Below are 25,371 nucleotides of genomic sequence, written 5' to 3'. Positions count from 1 at the left end.
TTATTAGATTCCCCTAAGAACAATGCTATTACTGTGCAATTTAAGTGCAAATATAAGTTGGCCATTGTTTCATTTTAATATGCTGGGCATGTCATGAGAGAAATAGATTATTCTGGCACCTCAGACCTAGCTCTATCCCCTCAGAATCAAATCAGCTGCACTGCTACTTTGAAAAAAAGACAGACAAAGCACTTGCAGCAGAAAAGAGCTGAAGAGGAAAAATGTGCTTGATGGCTAAGAGAGAAGTCTCTGTTTCATCCCAAAGAGTCTTGCATCCCGAACTCCAGGCAGGCTGAAAGAAGGTACTCATTAGGACTCATTTACACCCAGCCTGGAGAAGAGTGTTGGGGTGCAGACCATAGCATCTGAGGGTATCTATGAGACACTCACACAGATGTGCCTGGGGATCCACAATCAAAAACAGACAAAATTTGAAGTAGTAAGCTCTGTCGCAGTCCTAGTCAAATAGGTGCAGAGTAACTATGCATTGGGCACACGTGAGCCTTTTGTCTCCAGCCACCAGACTGAACAGCTGCATGATTTAGCTGCCATACACATTAACTGCTGCATGTGCTGTAGGCACCTAGAAAAAAGTGGCAGGTCTCCATGGAAATACAGAAATGCCCATGTACTGAATGCTATCCATATGGGACACACAACCCAGGCCTCTATTACAGGAAGTTATTTAAGACACAGGACATCTGGTAGCACAGTGACTGTGTGATCCCTTTCACCTGGGCCTGGGGACCCAAAAAAGCTATACTTTAAGAGAGCACTACATGGCAACTTTGAGCCAGGATTTCTTCTTTTTTTCACCCGTTACCAGAACCATGCAGTAGAACTGCCAAAAAATTTCTGAGCTTACAAGCCACTGACAAATATCTTCATATAGCCAAGCAGCATGAGATAAGTGAGGATGCATGTTGCATCACACACGTGGTAGAAAGTGGAGGGTAGGGGGAGGTACAGGGAGAAGGTTACAAGAGGGAGTCAGTGATGGCTGAAGGGTCCCACTGCAGAACAGGGGTGGGCATGATGCAGTACCCCAAAGTGACTCTGCTAGGCTGCAGGTGACAGCACCTGCTGGGTAACTTCTTCCCGCAGCCAGCAATGTGAGTTACTCAGATCCTGCCCTTCTACCAATACAGGCCAAAAGAAAACCACATGGCACAGCCTTGGCCTGACAGCTGCTCTTGAATTGCCATAGGAGTGCACAAAGTTCAAAAGCCACGATTTGTCCCTCTCTTCTCCCTGCCTCTCTAGAATATCCTGAATTTTGGAGAGGGAAAGAAGCCACAGCTCCTCCTCTCTGCATCCCCACACTCCTCACTTGTCCATGCACTGAGGGCATCTACTAAAATGCACCCTGGCTGCCTCAAGATCACAGTTTAGATAACCTTACAAAGGTAAAACCAGGTGAATGAACTGTCTGGATTTCACATAATTCACATAAACCAGCACCAGAGGGGAGAAAAAGGCACAATCTTTGTTTCTTATTATGTGGGGGAAAAACAAGCAAGAGGTCACTCTTACAGCGTAATTAATTGAGTCCTAATTGCATGATTACTTTATTATTTGTCAGAATGTTTATGGCTTGCAAAATGTAGACTCAAGCAGAAACATTAGTGAGTCCAAAAGATTAAGTAAACCAGGCCATTTTTTACAAAGTTTCTAGAAAGGAGGAAGTTTCTCTACTGCTTGGATTCCTACCAGACAAACATTAGAGTGATTTATTTCCTCCCGTCTGTAAGTTTGGCTTGGAAAATTGCCACATTCAGTCTGAAGACAAAGCAAAGCAATTCTGCAAAGGCAAGAGAAAGTGTATTTCAAGTGGTCTGAAGGTAGCTGATGGAAAAGTTCCCCTAAATTGGAACACAGATTGTCATCTAATGTTTCTTTGTCACTTTCTGGCCTCAGATGTTTTTTGTTCTCTCTTCCAACTCCTCAAATTGTTAAATGTCTGATAAGTTTTGTATGCAGCAAAATGTGAAGAAAAGACACTGGAATCAGAGAAAGAAGATCATTTGTGCTGAAGTTCATATGGGAGCTTTGCTCTACTTCCACTAAAATCAAGGAAACAAAAAGGAGTCTTCTGATCTCTTAGGGGATCCCTGCCATCCTAGTGGCTGCAGGCTGGCTGTGCTGAAATGTGTCCTAAGGGGACCATACAGGCCTACCAGCAGCTGTGGGAGGATTATCAGAGACCTAAGATCTTGTTATAAGGTCTGCCTCTATTCCCTTTTACTCTATGTGTGTGTATATATATATATATGTATATATATATATATATATTCCCTTTTACTCTATGTGTATGTGTATATATATATATATATATATATATATATATATATATATATGTGAAAAAGTAAAAATATAGAAAAGTAAAAAAGGATTGTCCAGGAACTAACTGTGTATCTTTAGTGCCCTATGAATAAATGGGTAGTGTTCCAGAATACTACAGTAAAAAGACACTTCTAACACTGGGCAACAGCACAATATTGAAGTCCAGATGACAGTGTGTGTGTCAGTGACAGAAGCACAAGATCAATAGCTGATTCAACAGAAAAATGACATCTCATTAAAAATGGCAGCCCATGCTATTATTTTCTTGTCAGAATCGAGTACTTTGCACCAACTTTCCATCTGTTATCCTGCCGAGTAGCAAGTAGCACAACACTTAGCACTCTTTGCAAAAACATCTTCCTATGTGTTTTTACTGCAGTTTTCAGGAGGTGGCCCAATATCTATAAACCAAACTGCCTTCCCTAATGAGTGTCCATTGTACATTTTTTGTGACTTTCTGGCCTTGAAACGTGTCGAGTATCTTGTGCAACAGTTGATCTGAAGCTCTGTGAGGGGGTTTGTATTGTGAAGACAGAAACACTGAGGGAGAGGCAACCGTGTGGAGGTCAAACCAGCAACCACTTTGCTTGCTCTTTGGAGAGAAAGAACCAACTGGTTTGTTACAGTTTTGTGGTGTTTATCACAGCCAAAATGGTCACTGATATTCTGCAAACTACTCACAGTGCAAGTCCCAGTCTGGTGGTTGACATTCATGATGCCAAACCCAAATTTCAGCATTCAGTCACAAAAAAATACCAAGCAGAAAGGGAAAAAGTCCAGAGCTATCTTCATCTAGCTTCAGAAGTCCTATTTCCTGTTACCAGAGGCTGAGTTTGAAGAAACAAAGCTTTTTTTTTTTCTTAACCAGTTTACTATTCTGATAATGTGTGACAATGGACATTTCTGAATCATAGCTTCAGCATCTTAGCTTCTCTGTATTTTCTGAACTGCAAACACATGAATTCCTGTGACTGAAATACCAGAAGAAATGTAATGGATTTCCAATTTCCTCTTCTCTTCCAAACGTGAACACTGTCAGCTGCTTTTCACAAGGGCTGATGAGACAACCAGCAATCAGGCTTTCTATTTTCATCTCCTCGGGACTTAACTCTTAATCTATGCAGCAGCACCTCTGCTTCCCTCCACAGCACTCAGAGCATTCCTATTGCAGATGTTTTTTTAAAATAAGCAAACACACAAAAAGAGAACATGCTGTTGTTTATGGAGACTACTTGCCCTGTGATTATTGTAGGAGGTAGCAAGCTTTCATGGATAAACAAAATGAAACATTTGTCAGTCGGGGACACTGACTGGCAATTTGATCCTTGCACCCTTATAAGGCTTGATCTGATGGACCAAATCTGTAGAGGGCAACTGATTTACACTTCTGTGTCTGGAGGGCTGCATCATTGATAGATTTGTCACTCACTTTCCATGAGCTAAGATGAAGTCTTCTTCAGAAATTTGCATTCATGATAAGGTTTTTTTAATGCTGTATTGGCCAAGTCATAAAATATTTGAGCGAAAGTAAGAGCAAAACACCCTTTATAAAGGTGTAATGAATTATTTTTTGCAATAATCTTTCTGCCCACAGCAGATATTCTTGTCAATATAAAACTGAATAAATCAATCATATTAAAATATATATATATATATATATATTTTTTTTTTTTTTTTGGACAGGTTCTGTTCCTGTGCTAGTGGATATTTTTATCCACTTTGAAAACAATGTTACACATAGCTATACATATGTAAATTGGAAACATTACTTTCAAACTTTCAACCTTCATAGAAGTTCCCCGCAGATATCCCATTCAGGTGGAGTAGCTGGGCCCCAGGTGACCATAAATGACACAAAACATCAAAGCCTATATTCTTGCTTTTCTCTCCTTTCCACAGAACTAAATCCCATATTAATATACTTCCTTTCTCATGTCAATATACATCCCCACAGAGCACATTTCTGAATGTCTTCATACCACTGCTCTCAAGGCTGCCAGCTTGCCTGCTGTTATGTTAAACTTCAAATAGATGTAAATATGAGGACAGCACCACTCAAAGAATTTGACATTCAATAAAGTGCCATTCCATTTTGTTATTTATCTCAATATCTTTATTTTTAAGGATAATTTTTATATGTTGGATTATATCAATAAAAGGCTGGACATTTAATATGCAAAGTGCATTTTGCAAAACCATCTTTCTGTGTGGTGGTCAGATACCACTTATTTAGAGACACAGACCCTGCTCATTTAGAGGCATTTGAGAATGCTACAAACCCCCAGATAGTGTTAAGGGGAGTTTAAATAATTTGTTATTTGGTTCTGATAAATACCAGTGTTCTGGATTTCCAGAGCTGGTCAGACCTGGAAGCCTGCAAATTCAACCTCTCTTTTTATAAAAGTCTTTTCTGACAGTGCCCCACTGGAAAATGCAGCATGGATTCTCCAGCCTGTATGCAGGAGTTGTATGACTGTGACAGCCTCCTGCCTGCTCTTCTGGCACAATGGATGGATACTTGGAGATCAGCATAAGGCCAGCCCAGAAAGTACCTCTATGGCAGGTGAAATGATTTCATTAGCAGCTCCATCAAAAAAGTCAGTGTTGCTACTTGATTATGAGCACAAGTGGCAGGATAAAGCCTGGAGTAATTTGCAAACAGTACTGTAGCTGGTTACTTACCTGCCCTCTTCTTGGAGTAGACTTAAAAAAAATATTTATATCACCAACCTGATGTACTAGAAAGAAAAAACACAATTAGCTATTGTGAAGGACGGTGGACTATTCTCTGGCAATAAGGAACTCGACCCGATATATTCAGTGTCTGTGTAACACATGCCTCAGACAGTAGCTGCCATGTAAAGAAAATTGAAACTGTTCAATATTCACAAGTCAGCAACTGGCAAAGTGACTTTCCTCCTTAGGCTCATGCATTATCAGTCAACCGCAGTGGTCACCAATGTCAGCTGAAAGGTTCTGATTGTTATTGTTAATGAACATTACTTCAAACATGAGGAAAAAAAAGGCCATTTTTGCACTCATTAATTCTGCTAATTCATTAGTACTATATACTTGCACTGAAGGGTGGGAAAGTGTTCCTCAGTGGCTGAACTATGAATTGTTAAAAAGCACAGTTCCACTTTTACATTTGTGACATGTCCTGGAAATCATAGGAGATTAGTCCCATGTCTACAGATAAGCCTGTATCTATCTCACTGCTGGCAAAGCCCAGTCTGAAAGGCTGTATACTCTCATGCTATAACCAGAAGCTTGCTAAGCACTGACTGACCTCCTTAAAACCAGAAGAATCAAAGTCACTAAAACTTGTCAGCTGAAAGAAAGGAAAAAAAAAAAAAAGAGGGTTTCTAGGCCAGTAGTTTTGCTCCTGCAGCCATAGATGGAGGTAGGCAGGAGTCATCAACTTCCTAAGCTGTCTTTAGCAGCAGGCATCACAAGATGGTGTGAGATTTGTACCTATTCCCTTTCCATACAAACTAACCTGGGCTCAAATGTATTATATAATACCTTGAATTCCAGCCTTTAGATTTCTCTGAGTTGATGACCTTCCTAGGTCAGTCCTGACTCAAATCAGCTGAAAGCATCATGGGAATATCAGCTCTGAGAACTGGAAGCAGGAGCAGAAAATGACTAAAACTCCTCCTGAGAGAGCAATGGAATATAAGAGGGAGAGAGAAGACTGCTGCCTTGACAATCTCCCACACACACAAAAGAAAGTGCAAGAGAAGCATTTGGTGCCAGACTGTGCAGTTACTGATTTTAGACTCACAACTAACACAGCGCTACTATGCCACTGTGGCTTGTAATCCTGCCACAGACTACAGAATGAACAGTAGATCAAACCTGGTCAGAACTTGGGCTGGACATCTCTAGAGACTATCAGCATGGCTCAGAAAGAGACTGGTATGATTTATGAGTTAACACCACTCCCCTTGAGAAACCTGCATATAGCCATCATGGTTTGAACTCTAATGTCCTACAGGAGGTGCTATTTTTCAAAAGAAATTGAAACATGAAGTCTAAAACTAATTCCCAAGGTCACTTCTTGCAAGTGCTTTGCCATATATCTTAGTAAATTTTCTGTTCGTTCCAGGTTTGCTTTCATACCATCGCATATACAACTTCTCACTTGCTGTTCTTGATTACTGAAAGCATACAGTCACTGTAGCATATTAATTCTCGTAGTTGTTGGTAAGGGCTTCCAATTTTTATTTAGTGAATCAGTGGGTTTCTTTTGAATGAGTGACACTGTACAGAACCTAAGTTGATAAATGATAGGTCATAATGTTTCAAATTATTATCGTTTGCTTTTGTGTGAATTTTCAGAGTTTTTGCATCGTTCATGTAAAAAATGTAGATTATAACCTCATGGACCATGATGGATTGTATTTTGCAAATATGTATTTAGGAAGGTTTTAATTATCGTATGTGGTGCATATATTTGCATGCGATTTACATAATGTAATTTAACTGCCTATCATGCAGGCATTATCTTGGGGAGTCTTTGCTGTGAAGGTTCTTGACACAGTTGGCATGTGCAGTTTTTTGTAAATGTAGTTGCTATTTTCATGCAGGAAAGGTTTTACCATTCTCTAAGGGTGCACAATGGTGCATATCTTGGAAAATCAGCAACCACACATGTATTCTCCAAGGCAATAGTTGAATTTTCAAGAGGTGCACACACGCTTTCACCCTAGACTGTCAGGAGGATTGAATCCTTGCTCTGCATATTTGAAATTCACAACACAGGGCATCATGAAAATGCAATATCTTTTCCAAAGGAAAGCATGCATGTAAGGAGGAGGAGAGTATCCAGTTTTAAGCAAATACACTTGGATGGGGCTCTGAGCAACCTGATCTAGTTGAAGATGTCCCTGCTCATTGTAAGGGAGTTGGGCTAGATGATCTTTAAACATCCCTTCCAACCCAAACTATTCTATGACTCCACGAAATAGGAAGCCTTAATCTTAGCATTGTTCCTCATATAAAGTGCTTCTTGGCTTCCCGTATGTGCAGCCAAAAAGATTTTTGCCATCTTATTAATACAGATAACACTGGAAATAGAGAGTTTTATCTTTGCTTCTCTGTACCAGTTCCTGAGGATTTTTATTTATCCCCTTGTTGATGCCATGCTGCAAATTATATGCAAGAAGACTGAATGGAAGTAAGAGATAGTTCCTGCCATGGAGAGCTCAACTGTAGTCTCTTTTCAGGGAGGATAGTTAGAAAGAAATATTCTTGTTAAAACTTCCATTCTGTATGAAAGTCTTAGAGACTGAGGTCTTTTCTGTGCGGCCATGTAAAGGCATAAAGGAGAACAGAATGCTTCCTAGACCTGCTACAGCCAACTACAAAGTACTCAAGTCTCAGGGCAAGATCTGAAGGACTGGAGAGATACCGTATGGAGAGGAAACAGGCTAGAAATACACAAAAAGGTACACGTATACATACAGGAAAGAGAACAGGTAAAGACATGGCCCTCTCTGATCTTTGCTGCTCCAGCAGAGCTTGCTGGATGTTTGGATGTGAACATTTTTGTGTTTCCTAAAAGATTAATTCATAGATGTCTTCCTTAAAGAAAGCAGAAAAAGAAACAGCACATTTCCTTTCTTGTCTCCTTGCTTTGCTTGATGAGATGCTGAGGAACAGGGAAATAAAGAAATATCTTAGAGTTACATTCCCCTCTGTTTTTGCACAAACTGTGCTGACCTCAGAAGTACCTTGAATTTTAACATTTAGATTTCTCCAAGATACTGACTTTCATAGGATCGTCCAGAACTTTCTTTCAGTGGCTTACTTTATGTGATTCCCTCAAGTCATCCTTTACTGTAACTATCTCATATGATAATGCTTAAGAGAAATACACACAGAGTTCACAGGCCATTTTTCAAAGGAAATAATATTTCAAATATGCACTTCTAAAGAGGACATTCTACATTTCTCAGCAGGTTGCTATTACTGATTTGCATATATCCTATTTCCATACCTGTACGAGATTTCTGGAATGCTATTTCCACACTCATGCTTGAAAACTGAACGTTTACACACATATTTATGCAGGAACTGCTCATCGCTTTGATAGCCCTTCAATGAAACCATGTCTGCAGAGGAACTGGTAGCCATAGATAAGAGCACACTATCCATTCTATGTCAAAGCATATTAACATGGGCTTCAAAACATCAGATCGAATAAATGGAAAACAAAAGGTAAAATATTATTAATACTGTGATAAAAACAAAAAAATCTGAAGCTACTAATCAAACTTAACACATATGAGAGTATTTCCTTAAACAGCTGTTTCTGTCTGTACCAAAGCTATTTTAAATTTGGCCATATCTGCCATTCTTTCTTTTTTGCTTTCTGTGGATACTTGAACATTCAGATTACTATGAATGTTTATACAGGAGATATTTTCCACTCAAATGTTAATAAATTGTTATTTCAAATTACATATTGATATGGAAAGTATCCAATTCATACTGTGCTAGTGAGTCACTTAAGTACATAAACCTTTCCAGTGAGAGAATCAGGTAATAAGGCTTTAATAGAATAAATCAGGTAAAATCATTAGCCTTCAGTAGCCAACTAATAGAGCATTGCATTGTATCTGCAATGAACAGCTCATGAACCACTTGCAAACCAAGAAACCAATGAATAATTTGAATGATGAATTCACCTGAAAATTAAGCAATCTTTTCACAAACAGTTACTGAATATCAAAGTAGGTGTAATGTTTTGAGTATTTTTTATAATCCACTTTTTTTCAGGCAATACTATTATACTTGACCTAAAGCAACTGTTATAGTGAACTTTAAAAATATATAAAAGTATTATTCACTTGTTCTTCTGTACTTATTGTTGTCTTAAAGTCATCAATGTTTAAGTGTTATTCATATAAAATAATAAATTTAAGTACAGTCATCTGCCTGGCTAAACCAAACTTAGTTATGCATACAGGTATCTGAAACCTGCTTAAAATTTCAAGAGTAAAGTAGTTCCACATACTTTTAAATGGCCAAGCCAACCTATAATTAATTAAATGGACCACTGAATGACCTACTGACATTTCATTAGAATAAATAAGAATACAAAAACCCAGCAAAATCGTAACTAAGAAGGCCACCATTCTTCAAAGTCTCTAAATTACCAAATCACCATACCAATGCACAATACAATCAGATTAATTTCAAAAGTAATAAAACAAAGAATTATTCTTTGCTAATTCTGTACTGGAGATTGAAGGGACAACTGTTTTCCTTCTAGATCTTTCCCAAGAAAGGATGTGGGCTTTTCTTCTGACATAGAGGCTATGCTTTTGTCCTTTATTTATGCAATCATGGAATAATTTAGGTTGGAAGGGGCCCCTGGAGATGCTATAGCTTAGCAAGGTATATGGTCCATGCATCCTCCCTTAAGTAATTTGGCTCGTTCCTGTCATTGCCTTTAGGTCATTAGAAAAGGTACGAGTCATGTGACTAGGGAAACAAATCTGGTGCCATAACTTATGCTTTTATTTAAGAAGCCAAAACTTCTCTTATATTTATTAACCTATTGATCCCAGAAAAATCAACATATTTCTAGGATCAAATTTTATTAATTAGTGATGATGTCACAACTTATTAATGAAAAACTGAAGTAAACTTTTCAAAAATAGAACCTGATTTTGTCCATCTTTTGTGCAAGGCCACAGTTGGGAAAGAATGTTTAAGCAGCTTTTCCTCTCACATGACAAAGTGAGAGAGAAATATTTTAACTTTTCCATTCATTAATCCAGACAGAGAAGAGGAATGGTTATGAACTCATGTAAAACAGATAATTGTCACTTTGATTCATAGAATCATACAATGTCCTGTATTGGAAGGGAAGCACAAGGATCATTGGTTCTAACTACTATCCCTGCATATGACAACCCCAAAATTCACACCATGTGTCTGAGGGCAAGCATCAGATGACATTAATTGAAAAGCTGACTGATGCCACAACAGAAGCCACCCTTCTGTTTTCAGCTTTTTATAATTTCAGATTTTTATAATCTCTTAAATTGAAATGGGAAACATTGCTTTCTTAATGTTTCTGTTCCACAAACTGCTGTAGTCACCACAGACATGCAACACATGTGCAGACAGAAGAGAAAATGACCCTCATGACAACCAACTGGACAATTGCCATTTCCTGATGATCAGATAGAAAAGGAAATTCAAAGCCATGGAGAAGATGACAAGTCCCCAGTGTTGTTATTTCACTTTATTTTACATTACAGCTAAATGATATGTGAAAGGTTAAGAATACATCTCAGTGAAACTAAAGATGGTCTACCTCTATCAACAAAATCTGAAAAGAAATTTTTAAATCCATGTTTATACATGAGACCCAGAAAAAACTGTTATTTCTGGAGAAGCAATGAAAATAAAAAATACTTTCTTGTATTCAACCAGTGAAAACCCAACAAAACCTGCAGACCCCAAGGTAAGTCACATGCACATTTAAGAAAACAAACAGAACAGTGGAAAAAAATAAAGGAAAATTGCTATTTCAATAAAAATATTATTGTGGGGAAAACAAAAGAACAGCAGTCTGAATCTTCAAATAGTTTGGATACACAGACTGTTGCTCACAAAAAGATAGAAGAAGAAAGAAGAAAAATTGATGGAGAGGAAAGAGCTCTATAGATTTTGTGTATTATGACCTGTGAGCTGTAAGTAAAGGAAGATTGTACAGTTGGTATTGCCTTACAAGAAACTTGGGATGTGATTAAAAGCCAAACAGGCACAGCTCTTTCAGTTGCTTCCTGCTGTCTTAGGAAGGAAAATTGAGTTTTCCAGGGTGCCTTTTACCTTCTACTGATGGCAACCTGTGCTTAGTCCTCTACCTTCCTCTTTACTTGATTCTTGGTGCATTAAAATTCCTAATTTCCTACTCCACTGAGAACTAAAGCATGGGTAGGCTTAATGTACCCAAGTAAAACAAGTGGACACTGAAGACAGAGTTGCAGCAGCCTGAGCCTTAAGGGATCAGCTATTCACATGGATCAAATGACTTATCCTTAGTCAATACCACAGGACTGAGTCTGAATCCTCTAACTCTGATCTGGTAAAACCTACTGATCTGAGGAATACAGCAGAAAATAAATGAGATTGTTCAGCATTAGTAAATATTGGTCAGTTAGAGTAAGGAAGGAACACAAGGACAATATCAATGTTGCTTTCATCATGGGTCATCATGTTTTTGGAAGGTCCATGGCAGGCAGAGCACACAACTATTGGAAATAATGTGACAGGCAGTATCTCCATATGTACAGCCAGCAATTGCACACTGGAAAATACATTTTGATGCCTAGTGAAATACAATATAGTAGAAGGTTCACACATCAGTTAAAAAGAATTAGGTGTGAAAGACTAACATTGTATTAATGGGAACTATGCAGTTTTGGCACAGGAAGAACAGCACTGTCCCTGGAAGACTGACCCACTACAAATGATATCACTACATTCTTTGTTCCTTTTGCTGCACTAACATCAAGTTTAACTGTGCTATGAGAAATGTGAACTCCATCAAATGTATTAATTTCACCTTTCTCTATTGCTACTATTGGTCCTATAATAAATGCATGTTTGCATTCTGAATAATTTTTAGGAAATAAACACATCTGTTTAACAAAATTAGAACTTGATCTAGTACTGGTCAAGGAGATGCTTGAACGGTCTAAAATGTAACTGCTAGAACATCAAAACACATTTTCTAGGAACTCACTTGACTTTGAAACTATGTTTTTGCACAGAGGATAGAAGGGAAACTGGAAGTATGTCACCATGGTGGAACTAAAATATCACTCCCAAAAAAGACAGCCTTCTGTCATATTATAATCATGTATAGATCTTGTATATATACCTCATGTAATTCTGCCAGCCAAGAAAACAGGAAAGCAAGAAAGAGTTTTTGGAAAAAAAAAAAAATAGCACCGCCACCAAAACCACCAACAACAAAAAACACAAACAAACAACACCAAAAGCACAACACCAAAAAACAACAACAACCACGCAGTTAGCAGACAATTTAAATAATATTTGCTAGCTCAGTTTTTTTTACCTTCTTACTTTGGAGAGGAAGTCTCTACCTCAGGACTCAAAATCCACAGATATCACTGAATTCCAGCTTAGGACTATGGTTTCTAATATCCAAGGAGAGGGGAGGCATGCCTTTTTTATGCGCCTGTCTAATCAATGACCAGAAATAACAAGGATTATTTTGCAGAGATAGTTTGACAGGGAAGTGGCTGATGGGAATTGGTTTAATAAGATAACCTTTTAAAATGGTATATTCAGAAAATCCTTAGAGAAGCACACACCAGTGTTAATTTGACAGCCTTCTCTGAAGAAGTCTTTTTTTCTTAAAAGCCAATAAAAATAAAAGTAATGAAGCTCAAAAGGGAGAGGTTAGTTTATGTGTTTTCTTTTAGATATATATATATGCATAGATATAGATATAGATATAGATATAGATATACATATAGATATATAGATATAGATATAGATATAGATATAGATATAGATATAGATATAGATATAGATATAGATATAGATATAGATATAGATATAGATATAGATATAGATATAGATATAGATATAGATATAGATATAGATATAGATATAGATATAGATATGAAATCCCAGAGTCGAATTAACCAGGCCTGGGGCTTTTTGTTGTTGTTTTGAAATATAAGCTCATTTAAAGCCAATGAGCCTATTCAACAGTAATGGGAAGAGATACTGCTCCTCCTTTCTCCTCTCCAACACCACCTTCTATCTCAACAATTCAAACCAACCAGTATCAGTCCACAATGGTCATTAGCTGCTTTGCAAATACCTTACTATTTTAACATCTATTAAAAACAAAATCAGGAAAAATTAGTCCTTTCCTCACTGAGGTGAGGAAAACTATGTATCACACAACTCTAACTTATTCTGTGTCTATGCTAATGCACAGTACTGAAAGACGTGATGCTTCATCGTTAGAAGCTGAAATGTTTCTTGTTGGCTCTTCACATGTTTTTCAAGTAGATTGTCCCTGTGATTTTCACATTACTAATAACCCAAATATTTGATGAGCACAAACTATAAAATTGCATGACATGTTTAAGAGATCTTACAATATACAATATTTTCACAGATTTTTGAGAGCCTTCATGGCTCACGTGTTTCATTCTTTGAAGCTTTCTTTGAAATCACAAGAGCTAAAGTGTTTTATATTAAAAGGAAATAAATATTCTAATACAGTTGCATGCCTTCAGGAACAAGAGTTGAATAGAAATACAAAATAATCCATAAATCGCATGTAAAAATCTCCCCACTATGCTTCTCTCATCAAGGACAGAGAAGCATACTTAATAAACTAAGTGCAGACACAACACAAGGGCTAGGAGAAACTGTAGTATTCCATTCTACAGTTTTCTTAAGTTAATTTCCCAGAAAATCTGGGAATAGCAGAAATATTCATGCAAGATAGACTCGCTGCTCTGTACTGAACTGACAATATAAAGTCATTCGAAATGCATTTTAGCTTTGCATGTTCATAGTACAAAGTGCCTAAGTTCTTAGATTGGTCTTACAGACTCATCATATTTTTGCAGACCAGAAAGAGAGGACACCAGTTTCTCCTTAATGTGTTACTAATTATTCAACTTTTTAATGGAAACTACTTTGGGGTATGCATCTGAAACAGCCACTGGTTTATAGAAAGACAACAGCTTTCAATATCCCAAGAATGTCTGGGATAAAGAGTAACCTTATTTTCCCAAGTTGAAAAAAAAAAAAATTCTTCATTCAAAAAAGTCTGGAACCAAGACTGCATCCGAGATTTGACATCTGAAAATTATAGAGGAAAACAAAAGGAGATGAAAATTTTGTTAGTGATTGTTATTACTCTTCAAAACATTGAGACTCACTCACAGCTGCGTAATGGAAAGCTTATGCTAAAAAATTATTAATTATGAACCTCACATTTACATATAAATACACCCAGATTTTTTCTCATCCCCCATTAACATGGACTTGTCAGAATTTTATACTCCCCTTAATGGTCTCCCTCAGTATATTTTTATATTATAAATTATTTACATGCAAAATTTAAATTAGAATCTTTCTTTTTGCCACCTAATGGTTTTCATCTTTGACATTATTTGTCCATTTGTTCATTTCTACATTTGATTTCTTTCTCTTATATCAGCAGCTGTATTTGCAATGTCCTTCAATACTTTTTAGATGCTTGTGTGCCTCATATTCATTTCTCTTGAGACAGATTTAAACAGCAGCTAGTTTAGACATTTTAAACTCATTCTCTTCTATCTTTATTCATGAGGTTACTTCCTTCCTGCTATTTATTTTTCTCATTGTAATTGTGTAAGCCTCTCCAGTGTCTCTTAACACACAAGCTATCTGCATCTATGTGTGTTGTAATTTCCTTTCTTTGCACACTGTTCTTGTTTGGCTTACTGTCACATCCTTCCACTTGGCAGAAAACAAGAATGATCAAAAAGCCAGGCTGAACAAATAATATTCTTCATTATGTAGAGCACCTTACTGATATGCATTTTTATATACATTTTGAAATAATTGCTCTTGTAATTTATACTGCATGTTTCTAGGAGGAAAAAAAAAAAAAACAAACCTCTCTTTGCAATTTCAGTATTTAATTTGAAATAATGCAAATCAGAAGCAGCACTTTTAAGATATTATTTAATCTTCAGACACAGGTATATCACTTAGTACCAGAGGAGACAGGAATCCTGACCGTACAACAGTTATAGGAGTGTTGCATTCTTTAAGCAAATAGTTTTGTAAATACCTCCTTGGCACTGAAAGGACCTAGTAATTTTTTTATTGCTATTTCTCTATATGCTTTTGTCTGTGTTTGACTATATATTGCCACACACCTGTACTTAATAACAAAAACTGAAAACTGGTTACCTACTTACTGTAGTCATTTATTTCAGAACAGTCCTTGTACTCCCCAGCTACACTGAGATCTTACTGCTCAGCTCTGCTCCTGTTAGCTCACCAGTACTTGCCATGGACTTGGCAGGAAAGTTCACAAAGCCTCAACAAGTGGCAGCACATGTGCTGCTGTGCCTCCCCTGTCTTCCCTGGATTTGCTCTTGCATGGGAGATGGAGAGAAGAACCAAAGGTCACTACTTCTGGCATCTCCAATGAAAAACATGTCCCAGCCAAAGCTGCAGTCTTTAACTCTGCTCAGTTCTCATCCCTGTCAACTCAAAACGTACGTTAAACTCTCACCATGCATGCAGAGAGGTCTGGGTTCATGGGGAGAGGTGTACACAAAGATGAAAGAGATCTGTACTGAACTTTTCTATCTGGCCACTTTGGCACCCCTGGTCAAAGAGGTACTGCACATGGGATCTGTGAGATCACTGCCTTCAGCACTTGGGTTTTGTGAACTCTTTGCTACTGTTAAATGGCCTTAAAAAATTAAATTACTGACTTTGAATATTACCTCTTCAGAACTTTGGTCACAGAGCTGAAAAAAGGTCCTTTAGGATAGTGCTGTGCTCAGGAGGAAGCCCAGACCCTCTTCTAGCCTATTTCTCTTTCCTGAGAGAGACAGAAAGCAAGCTGTGGGGTTTTGTGGGGTTGTGGTTCACCTGGCCTCTTTATAGCATTTAGGCTGTGAAAACGAGAGATGAAGAGAGAAGGAGAGAAGGGCAGTGGCAGGGCACGTAGTCTTGGGCAAATGGATTACACAAATGAAGTCCATTCCTGTTTATCTTATCTCTAGCTAAGAGTTTGTGGCCTTGTATGTCTGGCTGTTGTGGCCTCTGTTGTGAGGCTGGCAAGGCATGTCAGACCCAAGTAAGCAGCAGTCATTTGTGGTAGCTACTGAAATGTTCTTAGGACATGCAAGTGCAGGGCACTGGTTACACTGGCATCATATGACTGACCAGTGGCATCTCCAGCTCTGATGAGGTTGGCTGCTAGGCAGATGTGTGTGTAGCAGGAGGCTAATTCAGTGGAACCACAATATATTATAGGCTTGGTTTACAGTGTCTTGCCAGTGTGTCTCCTTGGCACATATGCTGGCTATCTGGTATATCTTTTGTCTGGGTTGTTCTTAAGTGTGTAGTCCCAAGGTTTCCCTGTGACATTCCCAGTCCTGCCCCTTCTCAAATTTTCACTGGGTCTGGGTAAGAAACCTTGAAGGTGCTTGTAGGGACTTTGTATTGGAACAACATCTGTGGGCCTGTTTGTAACAGCAGAATTTGAGGGGAACTCCAAACAACTTATTCAAAAACCAAAATACATATTGGAAATTCCAGTAGAATTGAGACCTTATATTGGAAGGATAAAGTAAGGGACTCTGCGGTCTTGAATAGAAAGTAAAAATGAAACTGATTCAGTTATTAAAATCAGTCGGAACAAATATTTTGACCTAAAATCCATCTTTAATTTATAACATGGTGTATGTTTAAACACGGCCATCTTGTTCATTTAGAAATCTCTAAGCCAGAAAGAGAGACAGCAACTCCACGAGAAACTCAACCATTTAGTTAACAAGTGATGAGAAACATTAGAAAAGGCCACTGAATATGTACTACTAACACTGAAAGAAAATTTCCCTTGCTGTTTGTGTTTAGATCTAAGAGAATTAAACAGATTATTTTTAAAAATCCATGAAGTGACACATGTTAATCTTTTAACTAATTTAAAAGTACCTGCCTTGCTCTTATAAATCTCTCCAAATAAGAGGAGTTCCAGCAAACCTGTTTCAAACTCCTATGAAGGATATAGTACTTTCTCAGGCTTCCTTTGGCTTAAAATACACTCCTGAGAATTTTCAGTAAGTGCATAGCACTTGAAGGAATTGAATCTATTGAAATGTATATTGATGATGTTCTGCCTTGTGAGAAAACAGCAGAAGAACACCACAAAAGACTAAAAAGTGAATTTGACAGGACTATGAACTAGAACCCAAATTATATAACAAATGTGAAGCTTCAAGCTCCAGAAAATGTTTGAAAGAAGGGCTAAAGAAGATGGTATAAAGAAGGCAGTCAACTCCAAGCTATTCCAGACTGCAAAGATCAAAAGACAAAAGAGTGTGCAAAGTGGGAGGGATGGTAAAATCTGCAGGAAAATTCATGCCAGACTTGACAGTCTTTATTAGTAGCTGTCAAGCACATATAAAGAAGAGCACACAATGGTACTCAAGCTTGGACAGAGACATTCAAAGCCTACACGGTTAATAAAGTTCCTGTCTTCACATATTTTGATACCATTACACAGACCTAGGCATTTTTGGGTACTTTGGAAAATAGCTGAAGAGTGGGATGCTTACTCAATAAGGTGAATACTGGACATTTACCAAATCAGAATGTCTCAGTGCATTAGCAGAGAGAAAGAGGGTAAATGAAAGAAGTTTTACATATTCACCTGCAGAAAATTGGCAGTAGCAGGAACTAGTCACATAACATTTGTGCCCACAGCAAAGGTGGCACTGGTTAAATATAGCTGCAAAATAAGGTGAGGTTATTTCAGTTACAATTACAATATTTGAATATATAGCATAAACCAGGAAATGTACTGATAGACACACTCTCAAGATGAATTCTCAAAATTAATGAAATATTTTTGCACATGGGAATAGTAACAAAAAATCCATCTCAAAAGCAATACTGTTGGATTATTATTATGGTGTTACCATAAGGCTACATGGAGTAATTTGTATAAAAATCTGTATTTGTATTAAATTTGTATTTGCCAGACATGTCCTACAAATTGTTACATCCAATCGTGGTCTATCACCTGAAAGGCAGAACTTTTGCAGAGGATTGTGGATTCAACACTAAGTACCAGACATCCTAAGCTGAATGGATCCCCTCTTTTTGTATGACAGATAGTGAAATTTCACAGGAAAGAGTAACTCTGACAATGGAGAGGTGACAAAGACAAGTTCCATCAATTATCATCTGGCTGTTGGTTGCCAGCTGATAGATGAGCCTGATTTGATGCTGTAAGTGCTTCTTTTCCTCTCTGGCCCAGCACAAAGAGGAAGTTTATACACTCCCTTATGACCATTTTTGGGGGTTGAAGCCGGTGAGCTGTGTTCATATAACATTGAAAATGGGAAAGATGGTTTAAGAACCCATTTCTTGCTGCTTCCCAGTGATGTCACTCCTTGCCTGCTAAGAAGTGTACTTGGCTTCTGTCTTGTGAATATAGCACACTCAAACACCAGCAGTGAAGATGCTTGCCAGCATGGGCAAAATAAGTAATACAAACATATAATTATGCATATGGTTATAGCTACAGAGCCAATTGGACATTGGTTGAAAGTAGATCTCTTGCTCCTCAGCAGCTAGAACAGCAGCAGCCACAATGGTAATCTCCCCAAAACCAGTGTAAAGCAAAGCTTCATTGGGTACCTCAACCAAACTACAGCGATATGACACTATTGGCACGATCAGGCAGCTGTGGAAATGTGAAACTGATTGGATTCAAACAATTCTGCAATAATTATAGTGTTGGTTCTTATTCAAAAATGCTGGGAAATGAAAAATTCCCATGTTCTGTGCAACCATTTTAACTCCATAACCAACACGTAAGCTGAATACTCACCTCACTGAAACCAGAGTCACTCAGGAACAGCTGAAACTAATGGAGTTACAAAACTATACAGTAAAAGAAATTGCATCAGGACTCATATGTATGTACAAAATTGAGTCTGTTTTAAATTTAGACTTTACAAAGCTCCTTGACATGAATGTGCAACAATATGCCAGGATGGTATCAGTCCCTAGGATTCAGCTGCACTCGGAATTAACTGGCTGTCTAGTCTGTCTCTGCTCAAGACAACTCAGAGTCAAGGGGCAGCACAATGCAGGAAGTTGGTATTCAAAGACACTAAGATGCAGGGCCGGATTATGATGACTACTGTTAGTGTCCTCTTTGGGCCTGATCAGGCTTTTAAACCTCCTTTCTTTCTCACAAGCATGTCATTTCCTTTGTGCAGAATATATGCTTAGGTTATCTATGGGACACTGTATTAATGCAAGTATGTGTAGAAGAGCAGAAACACAATCATATTTTCTTGAGAAAATGTTTGTTACCATCCTGAAGAACTACATCAATGCTTGAAATAGTAAACAGAAAAACTGAGATGATAAAACCAGCAAGACTTCACAACATGGAAACGTGTAATCTTAAAGAGTCAAGAGAAGAATCCAGGCCAGTATTACTTGTGGCATCATGAAAAATAGCAGCTAGGCATACTAAAAGAGAGAGAGGGAGAAAAAGCTCTATCAGGCAGTGTCAGGATGAGTAGATGTCAAAACACCAACCAGTCTTCATAAAAGATCAGTGATAAAAACACCATCTCATGAAGGTTGGAAATAGCAGAATAACCTTATAGGAAAAAGTGTCCCACTTTTCTGAATGTGACCTGTGGGATGAATTACTAAAATCTTAGCATAGGAAGCAGAAGATTAGAAAGGCAGCATGTAGCTATAAGTGAGTATGTACTGGACTCAGGATCTTAAAATACATGACTGAGGAAAGTCACAGAATAAGTCATAATTCATTTAATAAGCTTTAGATGTGAAAGGACAGCAGCAACAGGTAGACTATCTATAATGTGATGCTATATTTAAAGAGAGATGACATATACAGTAAATTAAGAGAATGTAACTCTCTTCCAGCATTTTTGTTCCCTTATGAAACAGGATTCAAAGATAGTTTGGCCCACTTACCAAAAAATCCAGTAAAGGTTTTAGTAGCATGTGAAAATGAGCAAATAAAAAATAAATAGATAGATAGATAGATAGATAGATAGATAGATAGATAGATAGATAGCTAGCTAAAAAGACGAGACGAGCCTGGTAATGGATTAAAAAAAATTAATTCATTTCATTTCATGAATTCCTTAGCTGTAGTTCCATACCTTTCATAGATGTGCATATTACTTCTAGTTTATTTTCCTCTGGAGTGAGCCAGCCTAGTCCCCTAATACTCAGCCCCGTTCCCTCCTTCAGCTGGATCTTCCAAAACCTATGGAGTTCATACCTGAAAGAGTTTGCTTAATCCACTTCTGCTGCTTTTCAAGGGACAGTGCTTACTTCACCATCTCAGAAGTGTTTTCCTATCACAAAACAAAAACTATCTCCTGAAGGCTGGCAGAAGTTTGAAAAGACTCACCAGACTCCTAACTATTGTCATAAGGAATCAGAGCCTCACTCTTTTACCATGAAAAACACCACAGATTATAACCAACTGATAACTAAATCTGGATTTAAGAAATTTAAGACACAGTTTCATTATGTCTTTCAGCAGTAATTATAGGGGAAGGAAGATAAAACACATCCTTGAGAGAAAAGTACAAGGCGTAATGGTCTACAGTGCCCTGCCCAGTCCTAGGAAGCATTACATTAGGTTATGAAGTACTGCATATGTACTTAATCTAGCCACTGAAATGTGAAATGGAACAGAAAGCATGCTAGAGAAGAGCTTCCTGACAGAAACATTAAAACGTCTGGAGTAAGTACTGAATGTGTGCATGTTACTGGTTATGTATGTTTAGCTAAATGAATTTAAAACACATAGAGCACCCACACAATTTTTTTCCAAGATGCTGGGGCACCGTATGATTATTCATTTATTCATCTTTAAATGGAACTAAATTCCCAGAAAGCAAATGTGTGAGGTCGTGCTAGAGACAGCTTTAATGTTCCCTCTACTCCCTCCCTTCATTTATTCCAGGATACACTCTCACACCAGAACCTTTTCTGAAAAGCTGTAGTAACCACTTTGCTGAGTGATGAAGGAAGTCACTATGAGTTTCAAGACTGCACTCATTTATAGTCAAGGATAAAACCCCCTGTGATAGCTTCAAGGACCAAGCAGAACATAGCTGATAAACACAGCAGTTCACTAAAATTTCTAGTAGCTATATGATGAAAAACAACCACTGTGAAAGATAGTAACAGCAAAGTTTTAAGGTTCATTCATACAAGTTTTTCGGTGGATTAAAGTCTACCAAAATTATGCAAACCTTGTAACTCAAGTTTCAAAATCTGTCAGAGGAAACTGAACTTTTAAAAACTTATTCCTCTAAGTTTGATTGCAATTATATCAAAAAGAGTGCTCTTTTTTGACATGTTCAGTTTATAGGCAGAATTGCAGAGACACTAACAATTTCGAACTTGAGAATGACAAAGATTTGTAATAGGTATTTAAGCTGAACTATGTTAGCAATCCCTGGTCAAAAATCAATAACAAATATGTCTTCTAAATTGCTTTTTTTCAAAAAAAACAAGTTTCCAGATCTAAGATGCTAACACAGCACAGCTGAGAAACAGTTACATCGGAAAAAAAAACAAACCATAGAGAAAGCATCCACAGGTCTAAGGTGACGAAATCCAGTCAGCTATTTGGAGCACAGCTACTAGAGACTTGTTTATAGTAAGTTTTTAAGGTCAATACAAGTTTCAATATGAAACTGAGGTAAAGATTTTAAAACAGTGCTAATATGTTAAAGCAGTCAAGTGCCACTAAGATTTTCAGATGCTGTCACTTTGTATAAATGGGGTTTTGTAAACAACATGATCACAAAGAATGCATAAAGACAAAATGGCCCGGGTCTGGCCTTTAAAAAAACGGAGGTGTTAAATGACTCACAGTGTCATTTTTAACCACCAGGGATCTTGCTTTGCAACTCTTCATATCATAGTGAATAGTAAAACAGAACTGGTAGATCTAGGGTTAGCAAAATATAATTAGTCTAGTAAAATGTGAAGATGAAATCATGCACAGAGGGAACTCCTAGAGGAACAGCCTCACATATATTTAGAGATTAGTAATGTTATTTCTGTTTTAATGTTCTACAACTATGGGACACCCATAACTTAACACAATAACAGTCCACCATCCAAATCCATTATTATAAAACCTTCATGCGACATAGGGAAATTGTGAAATTAATATTATTTTTTATGCTGCATAGCTGAATCTGATAGCATCACACAGAAGCAAAGGAGAAGGGCATACCAAAATACAACCAGGCAAGCTGCAAAGTAGAGCAGAGATCTCATGCTTCAGGTCATTTGATGCTCTTTTTTGTCTTTGACGGTCATTTAAATAAGGTTTTATGAAAACAGTCTTTCCTGTTCATTGTGCTTGCCCAGGTATGTGTGCCTGGGGATTCCATGCAATGCAGCATGTGTATAGATATGCAGTAGATAGTTGACAAGCAGAATATAAAAGTATAACAACTTTTGCTGAATTTATTGAGCTGTAATCGTAGCAAAGTTCTTGTGATTACACACTTCAAAGGGCTTCCTGTCTGCACCTCCTGAGAGCTTCACCAGATCACATGTGCATCAGTATTAGGATTAGGAACCAAGTTTTACTTAACCCTTTGCTTTTTATTCAGGCTCCCATCATAACAGCTTCCAGCAAATTCTTTTGCCCAGCCGGCACATCCCAAACATTTACTAAAACTTGGGCTGATCTCTCTGCTTATTACTAAAATTGCCAGTTACTTCCTAGGGTAAGGTTTTGTTTACAGTAATTTGTAACTCAGAAAAATACCTGCGTGGATGGAAATTATCTTTGCCTGCTGTTTACCTTAGGCTCTCTTTTTTATTTATATGTTTTGAATGTCACCCAGAAAAAAATTGTAATTTCTATTATAATGGCTACAGAAAAAGATAGTTTTGCCTTTGCAAAAATTATCTGATTATTTTCTTCAGAAAAGCTCTAGCAAACTCTATCCTGAAATTTGTGAGAGGGTACAATATTTTTGTTAGACAACTGTCTGAAAATCTGCCTATAGCCAATGCTCATGAAGTCTCTTAGTCGGGAAGAGGTGAAGGGAGGGCTCTTGTCCAACCCTCCTGTCGTGGTTTAACCTGAGCTAGCAATACAACCATGATAGCCACTCACTCCCCGCCCCAATAAGGGAGAGAATCGACGGGGAAGGGAGAAACCTGGATTGAGATAAACACAGTTTAATAAAATAACAAAACACTAATACACTACTAGTAAATATATATATATATAACAGAAATAAAAGATACTCAAGGCAATTCCTCACAAACACACTGAGCAGTGAGTCCTAGGAAACAGCCCCTGGTCACGCAGCCAATCCCAGAAAGACAGAAGAAAGGAAAAAGGCAGAAAGGCTCAGAGGCCTCTGCAAAATGGTAAAAAGATGAACTAAAGGCTCCACACCAGACACTCCCCTGGCTGCACCCCAGAGAGAGAGAAAGAGGAGCAGAAGAGCAAGACAAAAGGGGGCGAGAAACCAGAAGGTCCCACTCTTAAATGTGGAGCATGGCATTAATGCAATGGAATTCGATGTCCAATTGGGACATCTAGGACCCAATCTTTCAGACTACCTATAATTATTTTTTTAAAAAATCTGTTCTGTATATGTTTTCCATTGGGTTTTATTACAACTGAATGCATTTACGCTTTCGCAAATCACATTCCAAGGCTTCAAAGCCTGGCCACCTGCTAAAATCTTATTCTAAGTGACTCGGTTGGCACCAAACAGAAATATGATCAACACGTGATGTTGTGGCAGATACAGGGATTTTTTTTAAAACTTTATCATAAATGGTGGCATTGAACTTACTTAAGAAACAGACTCTCCCTTCTCATCATGTTGTCCTCTGTTCTGTTTACTACATCCATGATATTTCAGCATTCCCTGAGGCAGAGTTATTCCAAACAGCAGTGGCCTTCTAGACACTGCTTTGCCCATGCCCAGAGAAGGTCTGGAGCACGTTCTGAATAAGGCAGTGTCTTCTGGAGAAAGAACCTTGCCCTTAAGTAATTAAATAGTGTATCACTGCATTCTTAACTTCCAAGTTGATTTGCTTCATAACTTTAGGAAAAAGCTTTTGAAGTAGTTCTCTGTGTGCATCTGTGTGTGTGTGCACATCCACATCATGTATGTCCTCTTCTTCCCATTATTTCCTTTCTTTTTAAGAAAGCATTTCCCAGCAAACCCTTGTAATAGAATATATTAAGCTGTATGTTATCTCCTCTTGTGAAAACATATCAGGCAAGAAATAAATTAAGGATTTGAGCACAGCTTTGATGACTCATGCAACTTTCTATTCCTGCAGTTATATTCCAGATCCTTTTTGTGTTTCCATTTTTTTTTTTAAACAAATAAGTAAGGATCCTCACAACAAGAAATCAGGCCAAGTATATGCAGGCCAGTTTAAATAAGTATATGACATTGAATATGTAGATTTTGTCCCATATTCCATGGGGAATCCATTTGATCTGTAAATAAAATACTTTGGTGACCAACATGAGTTTTGACAGTTCAGAAAATTAAAATGGAATGTTCATGTACTGTGAAAGTATCTATCAGGATAAAATAATAATCTCTTTTCTTTGCTCAAGTTTTTCCATTAATTAAATGGATCTAGAGGTGTTGACAGCTACTAATATGCTTGGGGAGAGGTGTAGGTGGTAGTCAATCCCTACCTTGATGGACAACATCTGCTTACTGGCCAGCAAGCAACAGGTGCTGGGTTTGGTTTTGCTTTGTTTTTATTATTCACTGAGCAGACAGATTGCTCCATACTAGCATTATTTTATTAACTAAGAATTCTTATGTATAAGTGCATTAATTTGGTCATATGTTGCCTCCTAAGGATTCTTTCCAGCCTTGAATACACTGCCTGCCTATGTTCCCTATAGGAAGACAAATCCTACCTAAATGTAAGTTTTCTTGGTGTCTAGTAGTGCCCTCTATGCTTCATGTCACTGAAATAAAATTCCTTCTCTGCCATTTCGAGGTGAATATTTATTGTTCCTTATTAGCTAAGGGCATCTACTATTCTCAGCTTTAATAATCTTTTTTATTTCTTTGCTCACACCATGAGACTCCTTCAAAACTCTCAACACTACAGTGTGGAAGAAAAGTTCAGTGCTTACTGCCACAGATTACAAGAAAGAGTAAGACTGGAAAATATAACTGAAATAAA

At 37.7% G+C, this 25,371-nt stretch overlaps 1 protein-coding gene across 2 annotated transcripts in view; it reads right to left on the bottom strand.

Annotated features, from left to right (window-relative positions):
* The window catches only part of GRM1 (glutamate metabotropic receptor 1), a gene marked incomplete at both ends in the record, with an annotated part of 180,172 nt that overhangs the window by 67,865 nt on the left and 86,936 nt on the right, over positions 1-25,371 (bottom strand). The gene's annotated exons all lie outside the window — the stretch shown is intronic.

The sequence above is a fragment of the Streptopelia decaocto genome (assembly GCF_964273445.1).
Source record: "Streptopelia decaocto genome assembly, chromosome: 3".
In the NCBI taxonomy this organism is placed as follows: Eukaryota; Metazoa; Chordata; class Aves; order Columbiformes; family Columbidae; genus Streptopelia; species Streptopelia decaocto.
This window is presented reverse-complemented; position numbering and strand designations above follow the sequence as displayed.